The sequence below is a fragment of the Macaca fascicularis genome, chromosome 4, assembly GCF_037993035.2.
Source record: "Macaca fascicularis isolate 582-1 chromosome 4, T2T-MFA8v1.1".
NCBI classification, from domain to species: Eukaryota; Metazoa; Chordata; class Mammalia; order Primates; family Cercopithecidae; genus Macaca; species Macaca fascicularis.
In genome coordinates, this window is record NC_088378.1 from 118,421,599 (window position 1) to 118,434,261 (window position 12,663).

Below are 12,663 nucleotides of genomic sequence, written 5' to 3' on the forward strand. Positions count from 1 at the left end.
TCTAGTTACTCCTTGCTTGGCTGATCCAATAAACTAATTGGGTCTACCCATTAGTGAATGAAAGTTCAATGCATTCTCCTCCCCATATAATGTCTGTGTTTTGGTTTGTGTTATAGTAAGCTACAATACCTTAATTCAAAATAATAAATGAAGTGAGAAATTGAGGCACTTGACTATCCCCGAGTTGAGAAAATGTTTACTGATATTTGGGGTACATGGGTTGAGGAATGACGTTTCCTTACCAGTAAGTTCCCTAATCAGTGAAGAAGCAGCTTAATTTGTTTTCAAAGTTGCCTGCCTTGACCTCTTCTTTTTGAAATTGCGCAACCTATACCCATATGTGTATATGTTTTTCATGATATGAGAAAACCGTTTTGGGAAAGGTAAATTCTTGTGACCGGTATATTGACATAGTTATCAAACACTAGACATACCTTGATTGCTTTGATAAGTAAAGTAAATAAACTTTATTTCAATTTGTCTGTGTCTGATTCTGTTTTAAAAAGTATTATCTATTCCTACATTACAGATTATCCCAAAATATAGTGGTTTGGAACAACATTTTTTTGCCTCAAACTTTCTGCAGATGAGGAACTGGGGCATTGTTTGCCTTAGCAAGGTTCTCTACCTCAAGATATCCACTGGGCCCGGAGTAATCTCAAGACTTCCGGGGAAGGATCCACTTCCAAGTTCACTCATGTGGTGATTGGCAGGATTAGTTCCTCAAGGGCTGTTAGATTCAGAATCTCAGTTCCCAGTTCCCTGTGGACAGGAGACCAACCTTAGTTCCTTGACAGTTCCGTAGCACCTTCCTTCATCAAAGTACGCAAAGCCAAGAACTTACAGAGGGAGTGCCAATAAGATAGAGGTCACACCGTCTTTTCTAACAATCTGGGAGGTGACATTCCATCATTTTTGCCATGTTCTATCTGTTAGGAACAAGTTACTAGGTCCAACCCACCAGCATGACTATCAGGTGGCAAAGATTATTGGGAGCCATGTCAGAATCTGCCTACCTTGTCATTAAAGTACAATAAACTGTGATATGAATTGGGGGCTCCAATGTTTTTTCTTGCACATCCTGAAACAACCTGTGTCTTATTTGCTATCTTTATCATGAGGAAAGTAAATGGTCTTCTGAGAGTCTAGCTCAATAAACATTTATTGAATGCATACTATGTACCTGTCACAGAAGATGAATGACACATATTCTTCATTTGACTTGGGGAGGAGAGGTAATAAGCAAACAATTACAATATTAATATTATAAATGATAAAAAGCCTGCACAGAATGCTTTGGTCATGGGGAAAGAAGGAGGGAACATTTTGGTCTAAGTCACATTCAAGGAAGTAAAAGAGGTCAGGGGAGGTGAAGAGAAAAATGAAAATATTATGTTTAGATTAAGACTCAGTAAAAGCCAGGCATAGTGGCTTACGCCTGTAATCCCAGCACTTTTGGAGGCTGAGGCGGGCAGATTACCTGAGATCAGGAGTTGGAGACCAGCCTGGCCAACATGGTGAAACCCCATCTCTACTAGAAATACAAAAATTAGCCAGGCGTGGTGGCTTACACCTGTAGTTCCAGCTACTCGGGAGGCTGAGGCACAAGAATCACTTGAACCCGGGAGGTGTGGGTTACAGTGAGCTGAGATCACAGCATTGCACTCCAGCCTGGGCAATAGAGTGAGACTCGGTCTCAAAACAAACAAACAAACAAACAAAGCAACAACAAACTCAGTAGAAGTTGGCCAGGCGTAGCTCAGGCCTGTAATCCCAGCACTTTGGGAGGGCAAGGCAGGTGGATCCCTTGACCTCAGGAGTTTGAGACCAGCCTTGCAAACATTTTCTACTAAAAACACACACACACACAAAATAGCTGGGCATAGTGGAATACCCCTGTGCTGCCAGCTATTTGAGAGGCTGAGGTGGGAGGATCACTTGAGCCTGGAGGTTGGAGGCTACAATGAGCCAAAATGGTGCCACTGCACTACAGTTTGGATGACAGAATGACATCGTGTCTCAGAAAAAAAAAAAAAAAGTAGTTAATCTTATGCATCATTCTGTATTTTCTAGACTTTAAACCATCTAAAATTGTCCCGATTTTATGCTCATAGGGTATTTGAAAACTTTTACGTTTTATACCCTAATTCATTCTATTGAAATACATCTTATAGAGAAGACTTTAACAGTCAAAGCATGTCATTTAACCGTTCAGATTAGAAGGCAACACTGCAATGCTATTTAACTCAAAAGAGAATTGACTGAGTGAACTTGACACAAACTTGAATTTGGGAAGAAAAAAGTGGTTTACAATCAAAGGTCAAGAAATAGTTTTCAAAAATAATTAAACTACAACACAAACTTGTAGAATTTCACTTGAGTCTTAACATGCCACGTTCACTCTTGGCAAAAATTGAATTTGAGGCTGAAAATAAATTGTACTACCAGTTTTTGACATGCAAAATCATGTCTAATATTGCAGGTAGACAAAAGCAAGGCCTTTTATGACACATTATACTGACAACTAAAACATCACATAACTTAGAATGACTAATTCACTTACGGCTAAATTTTTAAAAACTTTTGTTTTACAAAAGATAGAATTAGCACCAAGCATATTCTGTACTGTATCACCAGCTCCAAAAAATCTCATAGAGCACTTTCAGAACACACTACTTAACAAGAACATACTCCTTAACAATAGAAACCACATTGCTATTTTTTGTCAGTTGTTCACAGGTAGTTTTTTGGTTAAAAGCTTATTTATCTTATATTTTTGTTTACATCCTGGAAATCTTTAGCTATTTAATATGTTACAGAATAAAATAAATCAATTGTGAAATGTATCTTTTAATAACCAGCAAAGACACATTGACCATCTATCTTAGATTAAAATCTTACCTTATCTTCAGCATATTTTAGCATATGAAGAAGTTGAGAACTGAGAATCTTTTTTTTGCAATTGTATAATTTTATTTGCTGTATTTGACGATCAGTGATTAGTTCTCATCCACATTGACTGTAGATTTTTGAAAGTGGTAACAGGTACACAAGTAACCAAAGTATAGAGCTTATTTGGTGAATCTTCATTTTCATTACATTTTCTGGACAACCACACACAGATTCGGTATGGGACATTCCTTATTCCTTTGGCCCAGACAGCTTTGTTGAGCCTGCTTTCCATGTGCACATCTGGAGTTCCCATCTCCTTCATGGCAAATTTCTGAATCTCTTTGAGTGCCCACAGGGCATGCTTCTTGAAGCCCACTCCATGAATGCGCTTGTGAGTGTTGATGGTGTATTCTCAGGTCACTACCTCGTTGATGGCAGAATGGCCCTTTTTCTTCTTGCCACCCTTCTTTGTGGGAGCCGTTCTGCTGGGTCCAAGTTGGAAAGGGAGAACTGAGACTTTAATTTAAATCCTAATTCTGCACTAACTGACTGTGCAGCCTTGGTCATGTCACTTAACTCTTCTGTGGCTCAATTTGCTTGTCTCATTATAACGTTGAAAGCATAAGGGAAAGAATTGTTACAAAACTGGATTCATCATTGAAATAAATATAACAGTTTTTATTTCAAGAGAAAGTGCTTGATATTCAAGATAACTGATGCATGCATAGAAAGGGTAAGATATCCCAAATTCATTGCAATTTAAGCACAATTTTTCAGATTTTAAAATTTCAGAAAGGCAAAATGAGAAATTTATTACATCTACTGTAACAGGGAACAAAAAAATTATACTCATAGATAATATTTTTAAAACTATTGTAATTAGTGTTTTCTTTCTCTTTGACTTAATTTTTGGCCAAATGATACCTAGTAAAAACATATATTATTGACTTGCATTTCAATTTTACATTAATTCATTTGTTCCTTTACCAATTCAATAAATATTTATTGAGCTCCTACCAATTGCCAGGCAGTGTTCTAAGTGCTGGGCAAACAGTGGTGAAGAGAAGAAAGTCTGTGTTCTCAATGAGCTTACGGGGCTATGGGGATAATACACAAATATTAAAAAGTAAATCTATAGTATGCGAGTGTTAAGTGCTAAGGAGAAACATAAAGTGTTCCAGAGTGTGAGAGGCAGGGAGGGAGGTGTTGCAAATTTAAAGGGAGTGATCCAGGGGAACTCTGAGAAAATGACAGTGATGTAGCAACCAGCATGAAGCAAGGATGTAAGTCTTGGAGATTTCTGGGTTATATCATTCTAGGCATGAGGGAAAGAGTAAATGCAAAGGCCCTGAGGCAGTCTAGTGCTTGGTATGCTCAAGATATTTCTTGAGGCCATTGTGGGTGGAAAACAGAGTAGCTGTTGAAGGTCAGAGAAATGGCAAGGTGCAAAATCATGAAGGATCTTACAAGCCATTGAAAAGATTTTGACTTTTACTCTTAGGGAGATGAGAAGTTGCTAGATGACACTGAGCATACACGTGACATGATTTGGCTTTTGCTTTAAAAGGATCACTCTGGCACCTGCTTTGGGAATAGACTATAGGCAGCAAAGGCACAAATAGAGCTCTGGTTAAGAGACCATTACAACATTCTAGGCAATGGATGATAGTGACTTAAACCAGGTGGTCATGGTAGAGATGGTAAAAAGCAAACACATTCTGGATATGTTTCAAAGGTCAAGTAGTAGAGTGTTGCTGATGCATTGGATGTAGTAGGTAGAAAAAAAGAGGAGCTAAAGGCAACTCTAAGGTATCTGATCTGAGAAACTGGGTCCATAGAATTGTCATTTACAAATCTGGGGACTACTGTGGGAAGATCAGTTTTGAGGGCCAGTTAAGAGTTCATTTTTTGTTCTGCTTAATTTGAGATGTCTTTTGGATATCTCATTTATGAATATATCTCATTTAGAGAAGTCATTAATAAGTAGTTAAATATGTAAGTCTGGAATTCAGGGAAAATGTGTGGGCTGGAGAAATACATTTGGGAGTCAGCAGACTATAAATGAAATCCAAATGCGTGAAAGGGGATGATATTACCTGCAAAGCACATGTGGATACAGAAGACTGAGGATGCAGATCTCTTTCATCGCCCAGTCACTCCTGGAGAGAGTACTAAAGAGTGTAAAAGGAAATGGAGAAGAAAAAGCTAGAGAATCCACAAATTGTACAAATTGTTCATTCATTAATCAAATATTTATGAAAATTTGTGATTTGCCAGAAATTCTGCTAGCCATTAAGAAAACAACATAGCAGACCAGACATGGGCAGTGTCTTCAAGTAGTTCATATTCATCAAGATGAACACTCAAGGACAAGGATAGAGATAAACTGCAGTACATATTGTTGAACAGCAATGAAGAGAAGGAACAGCAAAGTAACAATAGAAGTATGGAACTGACTCCAAGGTCTGAGGAGGACAAGAAATTGCCTTTAATCTACCTCTGCCTTCAACAAAGACAAGCCAGGCCTGTGGGAATTCTGGGCAGCAAGATAACAGAAAACACAAATTAGAACAGAAGAAAAAAAGATTGGTGGGGGAAGAGTGGGAATGTAGGAACCAACAGAGACTGCACTGTCATCTTTAGCATAAAATAGCGGTTACTTGGCCTATATTTTAGTCAACTTTGACACGTCTAGAGGCAAACATTGGCTTATATCTTTTCTGAAAGGGTATGTTTCATTACGTAATGCAAATATTTCCTAATGAAACAACAGTTTCACTACTCAGAATTGTATTCTAATGAATTGTATTTTTTAATTCAACTGCAGCTGCTATAACTATAAAACAAATTGCCTAGGATGTTAAATACTTTCCTTTTCAAAAGCAATACTGAAGCAACCTCGTAATACACTTCGAAGTGTGTGATTTGAGGAGATTTGAGCTCAATTATGAAAACTAAGAGCAAAAGGAAAAATGTCACCAGAATTTAAAAACAAATAGAAGGCCAGGCACGGTGGCTCATGCCTGTAATCCCAGCACTTTGGGAGGCCGAGGTGGGTGGATCACCTGAGGTCAGGAGTTCAAGACCAGCCTGGCCAACATGGTAAAACTCCATCTCTACTAAAAATACAAAAAAATTAGCCAGGTGTGGTGGTGGGTGCTCCCAGCTACTTGGGAGGCTGAGGCAGGAGAATTGCTTGAATCTGGGAGGTGGAGGTTGCCGTGAGCCAGGATTGCGCCATTGCACTCCAGCCTGGGCAACAAGACTGAAACTCCATCTCAAAAATAAATAAATAAATGAAGGAGAAAGAAGAAAATATTAATAGTTAGCTATTGAATAAAGATAATTTGACAATCATTTCTTGGGGGACTACCATGTGGATGCCATGAAGAAATAGGCAATAGTTACAGGGTTTTGTTAACTGTACCTTATCTGGGCTCACATTGTTGGATAGCTGGGTTAAAAGGGCAAGGATGGCTTCAGCACAGTTTCCAGAACCCAGTTGGCCAGGAATCTGATTCTCATGCTACCTAAAACAGGTTCCTTGAACCCTGTTATTTAGTAAGCCTGGCATTGGATCCTAGGTATTCTTTTGATTTATTTGGAAAAAAATCCCACAGTTAAGTTGGGGAGTCGTTTCGGCTCCACCATTTTTCTTACAGCTTTACTCATGAGTGCAATGATGCAGAAATATGAAGTAATTGTTAGGGTGGGAGGAAGCTTCCCCCAGAGATATATGACACATGATAAACATTACATTGTAATATGTAAAATAATACATCTGTGTATATATATGTGTACTGGGAACTCTAAGTCTCTGGCTGGAGAACTAATGAGAACATGACCTTACCAACATGTTTGAGAGGAGTTAATAATCTAATAATCCTGGGATGTGACTATCTGATAGAGGATTGGAATTCTGGAGCTGAAAAGGGATGGTGATGGTGAGGGGGAATAGGAGTTCACAGATTCACTCATCTAAAACATATTTATTGAGCTCTTATATGCCAGGGATTGTACTAAGATCTACAGATCAATAAGAAGTAAAATTCAACATGTTTTCCCCTTCAACGGAGTTTACAACCTAAAGTGGTGGTCTTTAAAGTAGGGTACATACACCCCAGGGATTGAGTGAGATGATGCCATCAGAAAGCAACTACAATACAGGGTGGTGATGCTATCATGGAAACCAAGAAACACGTCAACAAAGAACTGTGTAAAAAGGCAGCCTTTGGGGGATGGGAAGAAATAGTAAAACGTCATACTTAATCACACAATAAGAAAAATCACTTGATATTTAATGCATAGCTTGACAGTTATATAAGCCTGAATTTAAATATTTTGGTCAAGTGGGCTTAAATATTTTGGTCAAGTGGAATTTAAATATTTTGGTCAAGTGGGCTTAAAACATTTTATTGATGGGTAAGTACAATACAAACAAGTGTAGCGTTAAACAAGATTTTTGGAATCTCAAGTTGAATTAGAAACTTTTAAAACCTGGAAAGGCAAAACTTAGATGGGATGACAGAGATGAGCCCTGGCCTTGGGCTACTTGCAGAAGAGTGAGGAATGAAGGAGATATCTCACCAAAATCGTCTATGCCACCAGCATATGCTTTCTGCGTGCCCCTTGATGTTCATAGCATCATTTACCACTCTGCATTGTAGTTGCTTCCTGACTGTATCATTTCCCAGGCCCAAGGAGTCTTTGAAGGTTTTAAATTTCAAATACCTCACATAGTATCTAGCAAATTGAAGCCATTCAGTGTTTGTGGAGCTGAATGGCAACTGACCATCTGGATTATTTGTATATGTTTAATTTACTTAATTTGTACATGGTTTGCATACTTGCGTTCCTATTGCAATGGCCCACTGCCTGGAAAACAGCTGGCACGTGATAAACATTACATTGTAAATATGTAAAAGAATAAGTTTGTGGGCCAGGCTTGATGGCTAACGCCTGTAATCCCAACACTTTGGGAAGCCGAGGCGAGCGGATTATCTGAGGTCAGGAGTTCAAGACCAGCCTGGCCAACATGGCAAAACCTCATCTCTACTAAAAATCCAAAAATTAGGCGGGCGTGGTGCCACGTGCCTGTAATCCCAGCTACTTGGGAGGCTGAGGCAGGAGAATTGCTTGAACCCGGGAGGTGGAGGGTGCAGTGAACAGAGATCGCGCCACTGCACTCCAGCCTGGGCGACAGAGCGAGACTCTGTCTCAAAAAAGAAAAAAGAATAAATTTGCCTACATTAAATGGTCAACTGTTAGGTGGATGGACATAGAGGAGTAAGAATACAGCAAGAGGGGCACACGAAGAAAGGCTAAATATCTGGGGTTTGAATGGGGAGGCAGTAGGTTACAAGGCTAATTAAGGTCTTTAATTATCCAAATATCGGTGAAGAACAGCAAGGATTTTCCGTTTGTTCCCTGAACCCCTTTTGTCTTTAGTGCTTTAATTTGCTTAGCTGAAAAGACACTTATTCCCTCTTTCCTTATTTAACAATCCTTTAGAATAATTTCTAGAGTAGGAATGGAGTTGATAGCGGCCTCCAAACAAAAATCAGAATCCCTAAGAAAAATACACTGTAAATCCTTTGCCAGCGAGTTAAGGTTACAACAGTTCTGAGTCATTTTGTTCTTGTTGCTTTATCTTGTTCAACTGCAGACCTTCACTCCGGCGGTCTCCGTGGGCATTTAACCCTTTCAGCTTTAACCAAGAAGTGGATCCCCCTTCAGAATGACATGAGTCATAGAGGAGACCGTAACGAGGGTGGGCTTCTGCCACTCAAATGCGGCCACAGACTCCTGCCACGCCTGGCAGTAAAAAAAACCAGAGTTCAGGGCATCGAGAACTTCACTGGGGCTATTGCGCAGGCTCTGCGTTCCACGCAGGCTTATTAGGAAGAAAGGAGAAAAAAATTTCCCAGAGACACGTGAAACCGAGGAGGCCAACCCCGGCCTAGGCTCTGCACCGCATCGGATTCTGGAATTTACAATCACGAAAGTTCTATTGTCCCGCGATTGGCTCCGGGTCCGCATGACATCATAGCGCTTGATTCATCCCTCGGGTCCCGATTGGCTGGCCGCGCCATTGTGACGTCACGGTCAGCCCACGTTCTGATTGTAGACAGCCGGCGCCTTCCTCTTCCCATCGCGGCGGGTCCTAGCCACCGGTGCCTCTTTCTACATCCTCCTCTGCTCCGGCTGCCACCCGCGCTCCCGCCGCCGCCGCCGCCGCCGCCGCCGTCGCCTTGCTGTTGCTCAAAGCTGCTGCCGCCCCTCGGGCTAAAAGGTAAAGCCGTCAGCTCCGGGAAACTTCGCCGGGGACCGCCGCTCGGCCATGACACCCGCGCGAGCGCGCGGCCGGCGAGCGGTCAGAGAGAACTGCCGTTAGGTCTCGGACCTGGTGCCGAGAAAGAGCTGCCCGGGCGGCCCCCGCTTCGCCCGCGGCCTCCAGCTCCGCCGGCTCTGGGGTACAGCCCGGCTCCTCGGGCGCGGGGAAAGGGGTGCGGGCGCGGGCGGCTCGCCCCACGCCGAGGCTGAGGCAGGCACTCGGGAGCGTTCTCTGTGCTGCGGTCGCACCTGTGCGCGCTGACAGGCGCCGCGGGGCACGACACCGTGCCCAGAGCAGATGCGGGAGGGATGGGTCTGTCCGCCTGGGTCCTCCCGCCCTGTCGGCCGGAGCGCGCGGCGGGAGATCCGGGGGAGCGCTCTCAGAGGGAGCGCGCTTTCTTTGGAGGCGGCGAAACCCGAGTGAGTTGGAAGAGCCTGTGCGAGGGTCCGCGGGCACCGGGCGCCGCTGGGGGGACCCTCCAGCCTTTTCTTTTTTTCCTGTTCTCTCCGCCTCCGTTAACCCTTCGGACCTTCCCTCCTCCCCTCGGAGGGAAGCCTGCTAGCTCTGGAGCACTTCAGTTTTTATTAAAACCAGACAACGGCAGCCCTTGGTGTCTGGGAGGGATGAGGCTGGTGAAAAGGCGAGAGGGCGGGGGCTCGGGGGCGACCGGGGCGGCCCTTTCTGGGAGCTTGATCGCTGGAGAGGCGGGAGCGGTTGGCGGCGAGGGAGGCACGCGGCGCGGGGGCGGTTCTGCCCTGGGCTGGGGGAGCTGGAGTGTGTGTTGTGTTGCGAGTTGTAAGGAAAAGTGCCTTTTTACTGTTTCCACGCCAGTAAGACTCTCCCATCCCACTACCTCGGGTGGAGGGAGTAATGCCTAGAGCAAGAGTTCTTGCTGTACCGTGTCTGGCAACCGTTCCGTGTTCTTGCACTTGGCGGTTCCCCCCGCCCCATCCACAATTGTGAATTAAGCTCCTTCATTGCAAATTTGGAGAATGCATTTGGCCAAGTTATGCAAAGTGGCGGGGGTGGCGGTGTGGGGGTGGGGTGGGGAGGTCTCTTTCGGAAGAATCCAGTGCGTGGTTTATTAGCTGGACCGAGGAACCGAGAGGTGCTGGATGGCATTTGTGGGGAGCGAGCAGCCTAATTTGTTTTAAATAGCGGGACCCGTGGCAGGAAGTGCTTCATAGAATTGTACGGAAGAGCTGATGTTGCTTGTCAGGTTTTGTAACTCGTTCTCTTAACCGCTTGGCAGATAACCTGTTGGTCTGCACTTGTTTTGCTTGCACGTCTCAGCCAAAAGCATTTGGTGCAGAATCTACAGATGGAGACAGGCGGTTGTGCATTAGATGGCCGTGGACAAACGTTTTAGCCTTACATCTGTGGTTTGGGACAAGCGAGTTACTTTTCTAGTAGCTCAGACACTGCCTGGGATTCTCCAGAAAACTCTGCACTTGAAAGGGAAATGTTACTCATTTTCCTTTTAGATTTTTACCCTAGATTCTAACTTCTTATTGCCAGAACTTTTTCTGTACTGTTTCTCTTTTTGCATTTTCGCTTCTATTTCTAATTGAAGACAAAGGGAAAATTTTTATTGATACAGATAGGTAATGTTACAGAATGTAATACAGAACTTTGCTGAAAAGTGACAGTAGAAGGTATACTAAAATTTGATAAGTTTTTCAAGAAAAATATCTTGTAACTTCAGATATTGACCTCGCCTTGACTCAATTTCCTTGTCTATAAATGGGGGTTTTATGTGGCAGAATCATTGTGGATTTCAAGAGATAATACAAATGAGAGCCCAGCATTGGGTCTGCCAAATGGTGGTTTGAAAATGTTTCCTTCTCCTTCCCTGAAATCAACAGAGCTTCTTCTTGGTTACAGACCTTAATTTTTGAATGTTCGATGTTTGCAAGAATCTTCTTTTTCACTACCTCCTCTTTTGCTCGCTGCATAATCGTTGCTTGTCTTCCTGCTTCTAGAGGTGAGCATCCATCCTTGGGTGTCTTATTTCCAGCTTGAATTACACAAATCAAAGCAAAACTGTTTTCTTTTTTTAAGGGTAACTTTGGTGCCTAGGTGGGTAGTTAGTAGAGAGGGTGAAAAGAGAGTTTTACCTCTTTCTTTCCTGGCTACATTCCTCTCTCCTAAAACATTTTGTAATTTTTTTTGTTTTATTCCTCCTCTTTGCCTGCCAGCTCTTCTGTTATCAGAAGGATAATCCTCTCATTAGTTACCCATAAATAAATCTTTCCTTGAATGCTTTCTGTGTCAGGTACTTATTAATACACACATGTACCTAAATGGTTGCTTTCCACACGTAAGTCTTGTAACACCCCTGTGAGGTTTTATCCCCTAGTTGTTTTTTAAGAATTGAGGAGTACTATGAAGACACATGCACACATATGTTTATTGCAGCACCATTTACAGTAGCAAAGACTTGGAACCAACCCAAATGCCCATCAATGATAGACTGGATAAAGAAAATGTGGCACTTACACACCATGGAATACTATGCAGCTGTAAAAATGAATGTAAAAATGAATGAGTCCTTTGCAGGGACATGGATGAAGCTGGAAACCATCATCCTCAGCAAACTAACACAGGAACAGAAAACCAAACACTGCATGTTCTCACTCATAAATGGGAGTTGAACAATGAGAACACATGGACACAGGGAGGGGAACATCACACACCCGGGCCTGTCGTGGGGAGGGAGAGCATTAGGACAAATACCTAATACACGCAGGGCTTAAAACCTAGATGATAGGCTGGGTGCGGTGGCTCTTGCCTGTAATCCCAGCACTTTGGGAGGCCGAGGCGGGAGGATCTGGAGGTCAGGAGATCGAGACCATCCTGGCTAACATGGTGAAACCCCATCTTCACTAAAAATACAAAAAAAAAAAAAAAAAAAAATTAGCCGGGTGTGGTGGCAGACACCTGTAGTCCCAGCTGCTTGGGAGGCTGAGGCAGGAGAATGGCCTGAACCCGGGAGGCGGAGCTTGCAGTGAGCCGAGATTGTGCCACTGTACTCCAGCCTGGGCGACAAAGTGAGACTCCCTTTCAAAAAAAAAAAAAAAACCTAGATGATGGGTTGATAGGTGCCAGAAACCACCATGGCACATGTATACCTATGTAACAAACCTGCACGTTCAACACATGTATTCCAGAACTTTAAAGTGGAAAAAAAAACAAAAAGAATCTCAAAAGAATCTCTAGGATTAAGGCCTAGAGATGACAAGTGACTTGTCCAAATTCCTGTAGCTGTGTCTCCGGCAACATCTCTGCTCCTTCATATATCCCTGTGCTGCCAGGATTATTTGTCCAGTGGGCTCTGTGCCATTATGTAACACGGTTACTGCATAGCTTAGATTTTTATCTAACCTGTGTTTAAAGGTTCTTGTTAATCCATCCAAGACTAACAATTTATTGTCTCT

At 42.8% G+C, this 12,663-nt stretch overlaps 1 protein-coding gene across 4 annotated transcripts in view; it reads left to right on the top strand.

Annotated features, from left to right (window-relative positions):
• The first annotated feature begins 9,034 nt into the window (after positions 1-9,034).
• ELOVL5 (ELOVL fatty acid elongase 5) overlaps positions 9,035-12,663 on the top strand; it is a 79,120-nt gene continuing 75,491 nt past the window's right edge. For 2 of the 4 annotated variants that reach the window (XR_012433732.1, XM_045391048.2), the window contains exon 1: positions 9,035-9,184. The gene's annotated coding sequence lies outside the window, so the exon portion shown is untranslated. Of the gene's footprint in view, positions 9,646-12,663 lie in introns of all 4 variants that reach the window. The other 2 variants (XM_045391049.2, XR_012433733.1) reach the window with 2 other exon arrangements.